Source organism: Gallus gallus, chromosome 3 (assembly GCF_016699485.2).
Source record: "Gallus gallus isolate bGalGal1 chromosome 3, bGalGal1.mat.broiler.GRCg7b, whole genome shotgun sequence".
In the NCBI taxonomy this organism is placed as follows: domain Eukaryota; kingdom Metazoa; phylum Chordata; class Aves; order Galliformes; family Phasianidae; genus Gallus; species Gallus gallus.
This window is the reverse complement of record NC_052534.1, coordinates 55,670,696-55,682,999: the sequence shown is the minus strand read 5'-3', so window position 1 is coordinate 55,682,999 and position 12,304 is coordinate 55,670,696. Positions and strand designations below refer to the sequence as shown.

The 12,304-nt window shown below is 40.1% G+C and overlaps 1 long non-coding RNA gene across 1 annotated transcript in view; it reads right to left on the bottom strand.

The window, feature by feature from the left end:
- Positions 1 to 10,094: 10,094 nt before the first annotated feature.
- The window catches only part of LOC107052997, a 93,173-nt gene continuing 90,963 nt past the window's right edge, over positions 10,095 to 12,304 (bottom strand). Inside the window, exon 3 of the long non-coding RNA XR_001465872.3 lies at positions 10,095 to 11,294. This is a non-coding gene — a long non-coding RNA (uncharacterized LOC107052997). The remainder of the gene's footprint in view (positions 11,295 to 12,304) is intronic.

Here is a 12,304-nt window from a genome sequence, read left to right as displayed (position 1 = left end):
TGTAGGCAAGTGTGGAATTGAGTGTTGTAGCATAAAGACAAAACGTAATAATTCCTAAAGAGTAAATGTACTCATTAATCCCATAGAATAACTGACCTTTTCTGCTATAAGGTACTATGGAATAAGGTAGAGATATCTCTACTTATTTGGAATCTCCATACCAGAAGTATTTAATGAAGGCTCAAACTGTAATGAGATGAAATTGGTAGGAAAGAATTGCAAGTAACCAGTCTTTCACAAACTAATTACTGAGCATTAGCCCTGATCCCAGCTAATGGATCACAAGTATGTTTTGGTCCCTGGGGATAGCTCCACTACTTAATCACCCTGAGAAGTTTATAGAGAGGGAGGAAAATGCCAGGCCAAAAACTCATTGAGTTTAAGCAAGGATGAGTGATGTGTTGCATGGGAGGAGGAAATTATTACCAAGAAAACCCACAACAAAATAGCATAATCACCTCACAATCCACTTTGAAAACAAAATCGAATCTGGAATAACCCCTCTATTCTGCCTATTCAGGCACTCTGGAAAAAGATCCTTACTCCAATCTACCTCTCATGAGTATGTGTCATTCAGGTGAAAGAGAAAAGAATGCTATTTTTTCATCACATCTCCATCCAAACTGGATACTGTGAAGCTGGACTGGGAGTGGGGGACACAGCAGGCAGGGCAGGTGAGGGAGTCACGTAGAAGGCCAAGTTGCCTGCCCCATGATTAATGTTGGAGAAGAATCACTGGAATCAGAACTTTGGGCAAGGGCAGACTGAAAGACAAATCACAACAAAGAATATATGGAGAAAAAAATATTGTAAAAGAGGAAATGAAACACTTTTTAATGATCTGCAATTTTTTATTCTCCTTACTGAAAAAGGTCAGAGCGTGCTAAACAAAGGGCAACAGGATACAGATTATAAAAATCAGAAAAGTATAAATTTATTTAGACGTTAATTAACTGTAGCAACTTATTCCATTAATTAAATACTCAATGATCTCTTGAGGTTCTTTCCAATTCTGTGATTCTGTGATTACCATGGTGCTGAAAGACTTCAGTGAGGTTAGGTCTGTGCTATTTTTAATGCAGTATGTGCATATAGTGCCTGTTTAAGGACATAGGCTGTAGAAAAACCTACCCTAAGAGCACTTTTAAAGCTTCACCGTAGCGATCATCTTAAATGCTCTAGTGTTTGTTGAACAAACAAACGTGATGGTTGCTACCACATAGACATACATATGCTATCAACTTTACTGTAACATCTATTCAGCTCAGTGTTTGTCTGTGGATGACACTCAGGCAGGTTCACGAAAAATAGTGACTCACACAGGAAGGTTCAGGATGAACTGATGGACCTGCAGAAGAAATTCTTTACCGTGAGGGTGGTGAGACACTGGAACAGGTTGACCAGAGTGGTTGTGGATGCCCCCACCCTGGGGTGGCATTCAAGGCCAAGCTGGATGGGGCTTTGAGCAATGTGGTCTAGTGGGAGGTGTCCCTGCCTGTAGCAGGAGGGTTGGAACTAGATGATCTTAAAGGTCCCATCCAACCCAAACCATTCCATTATGATTCCATTCTATGATTCTATGTACTGTTCCCATACTACAGAAATAAAGGAAGATAACTGGAAAGAAAACATGGTTAAGAGTATGTTAGTATGACTATATCTTTTCAAACTAATATGTATCTCCAATTTAAGCACTGTTTAGAAAGCAACTGTGTCATTTTCAGAGATGTCTAACCCTTTTTTGGTGTTTCCTGACTCTATACAGGGACTGACTGTATTTTTAATTATTTTCAACACATCTTTGCAGAGACATTTGTCTAAATCCCAACTCCATTCTTCTATAAGTTAGTACCTGAAAGATTTATACTGGCACAATTTCTGTGTATCTGAAACTGAAGGGAGTCAACAGAATCATTTAAATCATTTAAATCATTTAACAATCACAAATGAAAGCAGCTTATTAACCAAAAATCTAAACTGTCAAATAGAGTACCAAAATAATAAACTTGATATCTTAACTTCTGATATTGTTTGTATTTCTCTTTTTCTACAGAGAACTGCCTACAGCTTTAGTCAGACAGCATACTGAGAAAAGTCATATTAGCCAGGGGCTATTATTCCTTGGTCTTTTGTTTCCTTTAGCTGATATCAGTCTGAGTCACTTCATGTAAAATTCAGTGACTAAGGACCACATTTAATTGACATGGATCTCAACTGCTTACCACACTGCTGTATCTTTGGTAGAAGGCAACAGCATTAAATACTGCCAGGTAGCAGAAGCTCTGTAAAGCACCACAGTGGGACAGATCAGTCACAGCATCTCTCAGTCACCCTAGGCTGGGCAGTGATGAGTAAGCAGTGTCACACCAAATGGGGGTGTCACTTGATGAAGTGTGTCAGCATGACTACAGATTAAATATTATAAAATTAAAGCAGCTTAAGTCCCTAACTCCCTCCACAGATACACAAATCCAACACTAAAGTCTGAAAAATGTTAGCTTTGCATGTCAAATTTTGCATGACAGCTGCATTCCTCTTTAGACTATGAGCCCCAACAGCTGGCTGGCGTGCTGAGCAGAGGAGGCAGACACCAAGGAGAAGGCTTGCTCTCCTCTACAGCATGTCTGGCCTGGTGACTTGGCTCTGCAGCTTTGCTGTCCCCATGGTTGTCACACTGGAAGAAAGTAGTAGAGGGAATCTCATCCATTTCAGTCTCCTCTCCTTTCTGTCCTCCTACATTTTTTCCCTGCTCAGTGCTCCCCCAAGGTTTTGGAAAACAGTTTTCCTGCCTGATTCAATAAGGTTTATGGATACTTTCCCAATGTTCTCTTCTCACTTGGCGACTGTGTTTGTGCCTGTCTTTTTGCCTTCATGTGTTCCAATTGCATTGCTTTAACAAAACTGATAGTGTGCAATTAAGCCTATAATTTTTGTTACGCTCCAAGAGATTGCTTTTGTGCTTCATTGTGCTCCCTGCATCCATACCCGAGTCAGAAGCTTTTCATCATAGTATGCCTTTGTTAAGGAACTCATCCTGAGATTGACAGACAGCGTGTTCCATCTAGCATTAAGTTAGCATCTAACTCATCAGTGAAGCCTAACTGCTACAACATAAGGCTGGAGGGGAAATCAACATTAAAAGCACAGAGAATAAAAAACTCTGCTGTAAGTGGAGGTACCTGAGAATAAACCCATAGAGTCAATAAGGAACAGCAGAAGAGAGCCAAAGCTGTTTAGCAGTGAACCTCACCCCAGAAGTGACCCTGTGCCCTTGAGCCCTGCATCCCTTGGGAGCTGCAGCGCAGGAACAGAACGGCCCCTCTGGCTCTGTGCCTGCTCGCTCCTGTGACGCACGGGCAAGGGGTTGAAACAGTGAGAGTCCGAAGAGGCCTCGGGAGCTTTGCTTTTCATACGAAAAAAAAGGACAGAAATAAATAGAGGCAGGGGTTTGGAGTCTCTAATCAGTAGTGATTGCTTCCTGTGCAGAAGTCAGCTGTTTCCATACAATAGCCAAGCTGTTCAGTCTCTAGGCGCCATCCCAAGGTCATCACTTTTCTATTGCTATTCCCCACCCCCATGGAAAATTCCTGTGCTCTTTTATGTATATAAGGGGTTTTTTAACCTTGGTAAACTCACGCCTGCCTCCTGCGGTTGTGGAAGTGCTCAGCACTAGGTGCTGACCTGAACTTGGCTTCTCAGGGCTTGTCAGGGTTTTTCCTTCCCTCCACAGCATCAATGCCTGATGTGCCTCTTATCTCAACAACTTTTTAAGGCTTTTAAGCCCAATAGTTATCTGCACTGCGTTATGTGGAGGATGAAAGCCAAGTTCAATTCTGACATACTTTTTTCCTACTTGCTCTTCTAGGAACTCACATGTCATCGCCCTCTGAGACAGTAAAAAATGAGGCCACATCAGTTCCTAGATATTGTTCCCTTATGAAATATTTATTTACACACACACACATCTTGTGCTGTTAAACTTACCTAGTGCAAAGGCTATGCAAGGAATTGTTTTATCCTAAAAAGTTCTCAAGCTATCACTGTATTGGTTTATTTTTAGTTCTGCTAAGCAAAAATTCTAAATCTTCAGAATTCAGATATCCTGCAGAAAAATGGCCAAATACTCATTCTGGGCAGCTTCTCTGTTTTCCCTGAACCCTTCCAAATGTCTTTCACAGGACTAGACGTGACTTGTGCAACGCTAAATAACTTCTAAAAACCTGTGTTCTTTTTCTGTCGCTGCTGACATTGGTTGGGCGAGGAAGTTTACCTCCCTGCAGGTGTGATGCCACCTATAGCCCAGCCTAAGGCTTCCAGCAGCTTTTAATGAATTCCCTGTGAATCTTTGTAGGCTGTCATATAGTTTACTTAGTGGAACTGAAAAAAAAAATGTGGATTTCAGGAAAGATCTATTTGCTGCCATGGTGTTAGGAGTGCAAGGTGGGAGCAGCTTATTAACATACCAACACTAGGATCCCAGCACGTGAAACTGGCCCCTCAGGATGTTTGTCATCAGAATGATTATGGTTTCACAGCTTTGTCTCTCATGTCACTTACTGCTAATGAAACAGCCACACTTCTCAGCCTGTGGCTTAAGCAAAATTAAGGACAACTCAGTAATTTAACATGCAACCATCCAGAGAGGTCAAGTTAAATGAAAACTGTGGGCTTTACTGAAGTAACTTCTTCCTCCCCTTCCCCCCCCCCTCCTCCCCACACACACCCCCCGAGTTTGGTTCCTACTGATTCTGAAGCAAGCAAGACTTCTGAAGCAAGCAAGACTAAGGCACAGCAGTGTCCTGCTCTGTGCTCAGATTTGGGTAGTGGGAGCACTTGCCTGCGTAGAAACTTCTGAACCAAGAAGATACCACTACTTGTAACTCTTTTGTTACAAGTAGTAAGCCCTTTCATTTCTGTGTGGGTGACTTTTTGGTAGTTTTTTGAGTTCATTCAGGGACACAGAAATCTGCTGTTCAGCTGCCAGCCAAGTTCATGAATATCTGTGCCTTTCAAATTCCTCCTAAGAAAGGTACAACCAAACTCGCTCACTGTTCTGCTGGGAATAATCTCTATTAAAATACTTTTGTTTGAAGGCTTCTTCCAAGTTCCCTGGGATCTGATTCTTTCTTTTCCAGTACATTATTTCGCTGTAATAGTTTCTCTGAGGCTATTTCTAGCTACTGAGTTGATTGTCACACTACCATTAGGCAAGATATCACAAAAACCCTCTCAGATGGCTGTGCCATTTGAAAATCCTAAGTGAGTAACTGCTTAATATGAAATCAGCGTACTATATAAAGGGAAGACAGTAATTTATTTATTTATAACCCTCTACGAATAGATTTTTTTAACTTTTATAATCTAATACATATGTTGATTTGATTGTGAACCAGTACTTTGACATGTTAGTACAGCTTCCCAGTGACAGGTAGAAACTGAAGCACAAAAAGCCCATAGAATTTTATGTATGTCATTAGTACACTGCCTTTTTACCCTTTCCCTGATGGCTGTCACTACAGCAATATGTCAAGTGGCAATGGTATTGTACAATTATCTCGATATGTTGACATCTTATTCTACCACACAGAGCTTTAAATTGAAGTCCTTTTTTCATATTTATGTTAAAATGTTAACTACAGGGACCTTTGCCTTTTCAAGGATTATATTTCATGTCTAATATTTACTGCCACAGTAAGATAACCTCGCACTTTCTTCTAAATATGGTATTCTGTGTCATCACTGAATATCTGCACTAGTATAGGTTACTTGTTGCTGTTTTCCAGAAACTCTTAAGTCCTTGGTTGCCCACAGTAAGGTTTAATAGAGTATTCTCTGCAACTCCTGCAGTAATAGCACAGAGCACTACAGTTCTTAAAAATGCAGTCCTAGGGTTTCAGATAACAATGTCACAGCACTGCCTCTGGCACTGGTTTTTTATGAGAAAAAAATAATGAATGTGCATACTTAAGTACTTCAGTGCAATAGCATAGTTAAAAAACATCCTAGAACTGTGTAAGAAAACAAGCAATACAATAACAATGCTACTGTAAAATCTTTGTCCTCTTTCACACTTAAAGAAAATTGAAAAGAAAATGAAAATGTTGCTCCTAATTCATGCAAACCTATTATAAATAGGCTTTTGGCCTGGACGCTTTGCTGTTCCACACAAGTATCACTCAGCAGCCTGCCACGAGGACTGAGCTGCACCTCTTTAATGTCCTTTCCATTCTTTTCTCCTCTCTCTCACCCCAGCAGAAAAAGGTATGAGATATGTTGTTTAAGAACAAAACAGACCAAAGCAATGAGAGTAGAATAACCTTTGCTCCTTGAGACAACGGTAAATTAATTCCCAAGAAACAGAGCCAGGATCACCTCCATCCTTTATCACAGTGGTTTATAATGCATTTTCCTTTAATTTTATTTCTTTATCTTGATTTATTCTGGGACAATGTGACATTTAAAGCTAATAATGTAGCCAATAATGTGTAATACTGCAGCTCCAAACTTTTACGATCATGCAGGAGTTTTACGCTGTTCAATAAAATGTATGAAGTACTCAAGGAAAGGAGATGAAATTGCACTAATTTTAGATGAAGTAAAAGATTAACATGGGGGCTTATTTTACTTAGAGATCATTTTTTTTTCTGTTATATATTATTATATATTATAATAATGTTTCTGGAGAAGACAGACAGATTGACTTCCTCACTTTCACAGTCAGATATTTCCCAGATGGGTGAGTAGCTGTGTTCTAACCACTTTTTTTTTTTTTTTTTTGTTTATCTTCTCTTCCTGTATCTCATTATGAGTAAGTTGATTCCTTCCTGCTAGGATTCAATACTTAGTTTATTAAATTTTTTTTCCAGTTAATTATATCATCTTTATCCTGAAAATTGCTGTTTTAGAGGTGAAGTCCCTTGGAACAATAACTGACATGGCATGTAAAAATCTCTCAACTGATTAATCATATTCCTGGAGAGTAGGACTAATAACAAGAATACTCACCATTATCATAAAAATGTAAGAAGATTTTTAAAAGGGCATAAATCAGTCTTTAGCTGCAGTCTGTTTTGAATTATCAAAGGCAACAGGGAGGAAGAGAAAGGGAGTGGAGAAATGAAATAACCCACGTGAAGTAATAACACAGGAAATACAAAACATATGTAAGCTAAGTTATCAAAATACACCAACATATTTGCCTTCAAAAAACACCTTGTAAACATCTCCAGGGAGAGCAGAAAGAGTCATGGGCAGCAGCTGCTCACCTGGGGCCAGGGCTCATGGTTGAGCCGAGGCAACTCTGTCCACACACCAGTGTAGCATTTAGCATTTAGCATGTGTAGGTACTGAGAGATGGCTGGGGTTCTTGATGCTGTTAACTGAAAGCCACTACTTTTAATTATGCAGCTGTTGGATACTTGTTTAAGAGAGGAACTACAGCGAGGCTGACTGCTGAGCTTTGTGCAGCAATTTCTGTGCTCCTGCTCTATTTGCCTTGACATTCCAAATAATTATAGAATAAAGAAATATTTTGGGTACTACTTCTCCGCCTTCTAGGAACCCCACAGTATGAGTGAGTTCTTGGGGCCAATTCATACAAATCATGCGCTTTCTTCCTTGGGCTGTGATTTTCTTTGACGCAAAATAAGTTTCTTTTATCACTACTTTAATAAAGAATACACACAAAATGCACGGATCAAAGCGATTCATTCATGGGCAGAATGATTTTTGCATGTTGCTACTTTGTATGTGGGAACCATTACACAAGGAGAGACACTGTGAATAGACTTAGTGTTTACATAGTACCAAAGTATAAGGTTGCTCCTTGTCACCAAAACAGCTCTGAACCCTCATGATACACTAGCATGTGCGTGGTAGCTGATGACACATCTCTGCTGCCTACATTAGCACAGCAAAGATGCTTTGTTCTCTGATGTCATGAGTTTCAAATCCCAGCTGGGGATTTACTGACTAAGCCACAGTGAGCTGCTGTGAGTTCCTCCCAAAAGGAGAAGAGGAATAAAATAGACAGCTTTTCTCTTTTCCTCTTCACTTCAGAAGCACTGCTAAGCACCGGGTGTAATTTCCCTGTTGGTACTGAAATACCACTACAGTTGCTGCTGACAGGAGCTACGCATACCCATCAGCGAGGAAAATGCTTATTAGCCACCCCACAACAAGGCATAATACTGATTCCTCTGAATTCAGACATGTAGATCTCAGATGAAATCCTCATTCACATAAAATTGGAAAGTGCAGTTCCACTCTGCCATAGGTTGGAGCTGGTAATTGCATTTCCATTTAGCAGGCCACTTGATCCTCTGCATAAATGCAGACAGAGAAATTCCATTTTTCCTGTCATAGCCACTTCTTAAACTCTCTTATATTTCTGCAAGTTCTCCTCTTTTAGTAATTACACAATACATATTGCCTGTGGAAGGTGTTATAATATGTATCTTGTATAGACATGCAGAAAACTGTTCTTCTTCACAGTGAGACATAGGTAGTGCAAGTGTATCACCAAAGCCCAGACCAGTGAACTTCTACACGAGGTTCATCATGCTGAGAACAGAAGCAGAAGAGGACATTTGATTGGTGGTTGTGACTTTTTTTGGATGATGATCTCAAAAGACCCCACAGTGACTGAAGAATTAGTCTCCCACCACTCATAGAATGTAGCTACTGTGACTATATTTGTAGAGTTGTGCAACTCAGTCACAGAAAAGTTGTGACCGGTTCATTGTCACACAGGAAGGAAATAGGAGGAGGAAAGTCACCTAGGCAGTGCCTTAAATTCTTCATCTTTCCTTCAGACATTAATAAGTATTTGCTCAGCATCTTGGGTGCTTCCTATGTATCTACAATTACATTTTCTGGATTTATCCAGAAAACAATTAGATGTTGTACTGAGGGACATGGGTTAGTGGGAAATACTGGTGATAGGTGGACGGTTGGATGGGATGATATTAGAGGTCTTTTCCAACCTTGGTGGTTCTATGATTCTATCAGCCTACATAGGTAGAAAACTCTGCCTCACTTTCATTGAAGATAAAGGGTATAAACTGTCTGGACAGACTGTTCAGTCAACAACCAAAGTAGGGTTTAACCTCACTTGTTAAATCAATCTAGACCTGAACACTTCTGTTGACTGTTCTTTCCCTCTGGTGACTGTGAGTCACCTCTAGATTCACACTTAGGCAAAATAAGTCAAAACTTACAATGCAATTATAGTGAATTTCATTGTTACACCATAGATTAATAAAGGGTAACATGGTGTTATTAATGTCATTTTGGTCTTCTCAAAATATGCCTCCACAAGGCTCACTGAACATTGCACAAGCTTTGCGGGGCTCCTTGCAGGCTCAGTTGGTGTTGACGTGCTGCAAGACAGGTCAGTACAGCAGCACCAACCAAAGCCTGCCCTGGGGATCCTCAGGGCAGGAGCAAAATGGTGGCATCTGAAGTAAAGAACTGCAGGCTGCATGGCTCCTGCTAGAGAAAGGGAAGGAAATGAGAGTGCAACAGCGCAGCCAATAGCTGAGGAGAGACCCGCTGCTGCCAGTACTGGTGTCTAGGGTGGGAAGTGATGTTGGCTGCTCTTTTTAGGAGGCCTCAGTCCTTCTGCTCTTCCTTTCCTCTCCATCTCCAAAAATAACCTTTGGTCCAACCAACTTCATCTTCCAGGTCTCCTGTGTTGAGAAGGAAGGCAGCAGTGCTGTGGCCATTTGCTGGCTGCCAACTCCTCCCAGCTGAGGAACAGCACTGGTGGCAGGTGGCCAGCAAGGCAAGCACCATGGCACACAGCAGCAGCAGCAGAAGAAGAATTTGTAAAAGGTGTACTAGAAATGAATGGGAGTAGGCTAGTACTTGGTATGGAGGCTACCCTAAAGTAAAGGGATCTCGTCTCTCACCAACGTGCTTGGAACATGAAAGAGCATGAGCACATTTGAGGTGCAGTGGGCATCAGGGTATCTTCCTTAGATCTATTATTTTATGCACCACTGTGTGTCAGCTATGTATCTGGCCTTAAGCTGACTCACTGTAGTTCAGGGGATGATGTGAATTACACTGTCCTGTGTTTAAGCTGCCTGAGGCTTCAGAAGCAGTGAGAAAGGTTCTTCTTCTCTCTGCTCTCAGCAGTTTCCAGCACATTTCCAGGTGAAGAGGATGTTTGAATGAGCCTGGTTACTAAATGCAGAATTAAGCTTGTGCTTAATTGAAATCAGCTATGTCATCCTGATGTAAAAATAGAAGTGAGAGAATCAGTCCCAGCTTGCACTGGGTCCTGGAAAATGTATTTGTGCCTTTTTCTGCTCCACAAATTATTCTGCAAGCTCAGCAGAATCAATTATCCACTGCATTTACTCTTGCCATCACAGGCCTTTTGTTGTTTTTCCTCTTCAGATCTTCCACCTGCAATGGCAGCATCACATTGGGAGCAGATATTAAGTGACAACAAACATTTGGTCCTATGCATAGTGCTGTCCTGTTCTGACACACTTGCATTAAATGGCTACAAACAAAGCTGCACATGCACTCTGCAGTAGTTGCATGAGAAGGACATTTGGAGGGGAGAGAGTTCTCTGCCCAGATTTGAAGATGAATACTGATGGGATCTTTGCTCCATTTGTGCCTCCTACTTCATCCTAATGGTTTAGAGGGGAAAAAGCACCAGTGCCAGAATGAAAAATATGTTCACATCCCTTTAATCCATTCCCAGCTAAATCCCCATCATTATCTGCAGCCAGCACTACATATAATTAAAGGGTTTATTTTTATGTTACAAAATCTCTCCATAATTATGGAGTGTTTGTGAAGTGCAAAATTTCTGTGTGTATGTGAAAAATTGAGAGAGCTGACATTTTCTCAATTTCCTACATTTTCCTTTCTACCCACACACCACTATCTTCCTCCCCTTTGTCATACAATCATCTTCATTAAGGTAAAATAAATAAATAAATAACAAAGATGAAACTTCTTATGAAATCACCCTCACGGAGCAGGAGCAAGGTATCTGACAAGACAACAGAGCTGAAGCTCCTTGGCATCTTTCTTTTCTGAAAGACAGATATTTTGGCATGAAAATGAGTTCAGAACCACAGGAGAGCTTTACAAAGATCCCTTATTTTGCTGTCAAAATGTTACACAGTTATTAATTAGAATTTCTTTGTATCATTAAGACAGAGAGACAGGAGTGACTGAAATTCAGGGGGATGGGAGAGTCCTCCTGGTTCTCGCTTCTACTCATTCAGGTCCCCCTTCTCTAAAGGACGTTGCCAGGAGATGAGTTCATCCTACCAAACAGAGAGACTGATATTGAGAAACAAAACAATACAAAACAAATATCAAAACACTACAAAACATAGAAATGGAAGGGCTATCACACATAGATGTCAATAGCTGGCTTGGAACTTACAGGATCCTGAAAATAATATAACTTGCAGGGTAGTATTTTGCAAAATTGATACCAGTGATGTTTGGTTTATGTTTGCCCAATATGCATCATAAAGTTGTCCATTAAGATTCCTAGAAAATGATTATTTTATCCCATCTATTTTCAAGTTATTGTATCTTATTTGTTTTAGTAGTAAAATTGAGAAATAGGAGGTACAGTAAATAAGAGATAGCAACATTTGACTTGATAATAATGACCTAACTTAATATCTTGTATGAGAAAGAGTAACGAAACAATAGAGATAATAGAGTAAACAAAATAATAGAACAACAAAGATTCACACATCTATAATTTGACCTTTACTGATATCAGTCCTATTTTATTATGCTGTCTTACGTGTGCTCACTTTCACTGTAGACTTAACAATGAACTGCAAAGTTATTATGAAAACTGTGCACACCACTGGTTAGTTTGCTACTACCAGTTCTGACAGGAGCTGTTGGCACATGAATCACTTGTAATTTTCTATTAAAATGTCTTTACTACTTCAGCCTGTGTGATTCTCACATCTTGATTCACAGAGCATTCATTTTCCTAGTGAGAAGCATGCAAAATTGTCATACCTGAGAAGTGAATTGCTTTCTCTACGAAACCCTTTCTAAAGATGTAATTTAAATTTGTCCTAGTAAAGTATCAAGTGTTTCTTATCTGTTAGCAATGGTATTTTTCTTATCAAGTTATGCAGCCATTAGGATGATTTGGAACTAACATGCCTCTATGTGATCTAATGAGAATTACTGTTTATTAGTATAGTGGCTACAATGTGAGGGATTCCTGTAATGGAGGTTACCACTTTCAACAGAGTAATCACTTGAGAATCTTCTGACATGAAATTATATAATTACCTAA